Raw genomic sequence first — 2879 nt, 5'->3', positions numbered from 1 at the left:
AGAAATGGAAGACCCAGATGAGATCCAAGCTTCAGTCTCAGACCCCTTGTTTTCTGCCACTAACTAGCTCTGTTAGCTTAGTCAGGTCACCTAGTTTCTGAATTGAAACTTCCTGTCTATAAAATGAAAAGTTTGAATTAAACCATCTCTGGGATTCTTTCTAGCTATGACTTTGTGATTCTAAGATAATGCATAACTATCTGGGAAGTAATCTTAATGTGTCAAAGGCACAAAGCCACCACCCGGGGCACAGCTAGCTGCTGGGCTCTGAGGGCACCTGCTTTCTGGGCGTGGAGTGTCCTTCCCAGGACTGTTACACACTTCCCTGAGGTTCCATGGACAGACTAACTTCCCTGGAGCTGCAATGGAGGAGGCTCAGTCAGATCTCAGTACTGAGCTCCCTCTGAGTCAAGAGACTTTTTCATGCTTGGGGAAACTCCTTCCTGAGAAGGTGGTTCTGTCCCCCTCACTGTCCCCAGCAGCGGAGGCAGTAGACGATCTGCTACTCCCAGAAGATGCTGCAGACTGCCTAGAAAGCCAAGCTGGGGCTCAAGGAATATCAGCAGCCCCTGCACCAGCCACCCTTACACCAGCCACCTCCTGGACACTCTCATCCTCTGTCCCTTCCCAGAAGACCTACTGCAGCAACTGTGGTTTCCGTCTTGGCTTCCTGCATTCTGGGACAGCCAAGTCTGTCACCTGCATGTACTCCCCTGGCCTTAACAAGCTGTTTTGCCAGCTGGCAAAGACCTGTCCAGTGCAGCCGTAGCTCACCTCACCAGCCCACCCCAGCACCTGTGTTCACACCATGGCCATCTACCAGATGTCAGCATATGACAGAGGTCGTGCAGCACTGCCCCCACCTTGAGTGCTGCTCCGACTATAGCGATGGCCTGGCCGCTCCTCAGCATCTTATCCAGGTGGGAGGAATCCTGCGTGCTGATATTTGTAGGACACCATCACTCTTCGACATAGTGTGGGGTATCCTATGAGCTACCTCAGGTCGGTTCTGACTACCACCATCCACTTCAACTTCATGTGTAGCAGCTCCTGCATGGGGCGGGGGGAACCCATCCTCACCATCATCACACTGGAAGACTCCGATGGTAATCTGCTAGGACACAACAGTTTCGAGGTGCATATTTGTACTGTTCTGGGAGAGACAGACGTACAGAGGAAGAAAATTTCCACAACAAGTGGGAGCCACCCTCTGAGAGGATCACTAAGTAAGCACTGCCCACCAGCACCAGCTCCTCTACCGAGCCAAAGAAGAAGCCAGCGGATGAAAAATATTTCACCCTTAAGATCCGTGGGCATGAATGCTTCAAGATGTTCCTAGAGTTGAATGAGGCATTGGAGCTGAAGGATGCCCAGGCTGGGAAGCAGCCAGAAGGGAGCAGGGCTCGATGCAGCCTTCCAAACTCTAAGAAAGGGGAATCTACCACCCACTGTAAAAAACTAATGTTCAAGAGAGAGGGGCCTGACTCAGACTGACGTCCTTCACTTCCTGTCCCCCATTTACACACCCTGCCCCTGCCCTCCTTTCCTACCATTTTGAAATTCACATGCTTGAACCCCTACTTGATACAGGTGTGTCTCGAAAACACTCAAGAACTCTTTACTTACCTTGGCATGGGCCTCCACTAAAGAAGCTGGCCTACACTGGTGTTCTGGGGGGCATGAGGGTCCTGGGACAATCCAGCTTAGATTGTAAGGTTTTTACTATAACGAATACTTGGAAGAGATAGGATGGCATTCCTGCATGTAAGAATTAGATTTTAAGAGCAGTCATAGAACTTACCATACCTGGGTTGGAAGCCTAGACCAGTAACAGACTAGCCAGGGGAACTATCTCAAGGGGTTTCATTTGTCCTGACAGCAATGTGCATGACTATAAAATGCTGATACCTACCACCTACCTCGTGGGGTTTGCTGTGAGGTTAATGAAATATGTATGACTCAAAGATCCCGTAGGCCTGGAAGTCACCAGGCTGCCTGGCCTTAAAACCTTCTTAGATTACATGGCATCTGGGACTTGGCCTCTGGGGTGCTGGTCCCCTGTCCCTGTTGGTTGATGGATTGACTGGGCAGCTGCTTAAGGGGAAGGAAATTCCTAGTTCCTTTTCTGCTGGCCTAGCCACGTCCTGTCTAGCCTTTAGGTAAACCTCAGCACCTAAAAGGAAACCTCGCCTCATCCCACTCCCTGAAGGATTCCAGCTTTTACATGGAATCCATATCTACCACCATGTCTAACTGCAACCAGACACTCAGAGCCTCATTTATTTTGCACTTTGGAAAGCACATTTGCATTCTTTGCCTACATCCCTTCTCCCCTCCCCTTTTTATATCCCATTTTTATATCTTTCTTATTTTACAATAAAACTTTGCTATTAAAAAAACATTAATGAGACTTTAAATTTCTTCTCACACCATGTCATGGATTGAATTATGTCCCCCAAAAATGTGTGTAACAGGAGGCGGAGCCAAGATGGCAGAATATACAGACACTTCCGGAGAGCTCTCTTTAAAACAAAGACCCGAAAAAAACAAGAGAAACAAGTATATTTATGACAAGCTAGGAGACCTGAGCATCAAACACAACGTTAGAAAATGAACTGAGGGGCAGGCGGAGGAAGAGATGGTTCAGAAGTGGAGAGGAGTTACCAGACCTGAATCGTGGGGAGCCCTCAGGCACCATTCCCAGAGTGGCGGCAGCGGGCTTGCACTAGCGTTCAGATGCAGTTTCCTCAGGGAGAAGCAGCCAGCCACACAGCCTACTCACACCTCCAGAACCAGAGAAGAACGGAGTTCATGGCAAAAGCTAAGTACTTGCATATGTTGTTCCAAGGCCCCCCCACCCCACCCCCGCCAGCCAGCTT

The 2879-nt window shown here is 49.3% G+C and overlaps 1 pseudogene; it reads left to right on the top strand.

Moving 5' to 3' along the window:
- Positions 1 to 329: 329 nt before the first annotated feature.
- LOC100669451 (cellular tumor antigen p53-like) lies at positions 330 to 1678 on the top strand (annotated as a pseudogene).
- Positions 1679 to 2879: the final 1201 nt, after the last annotated feature.

This window comes from Loxodonta africana, chromosome 27 (assembly GCF_030014295.1).
Source record: "Loxodonta africana isolate mLoxAfr1 chromosome 27, mLoxAfr1.hap2, whole genome shotgun sequence".
Taxonomy (NCBI): Eukaryota; Metazoa; Chordata; class Mammalia; order Proboscidea; family Elephantidae; genus Loxodonta; species Loxodonta africana.
Note: the sequence above shows the minus strand (reverse complement) of the source record. Positions and strands in the feature narration are given on the sequence as shown.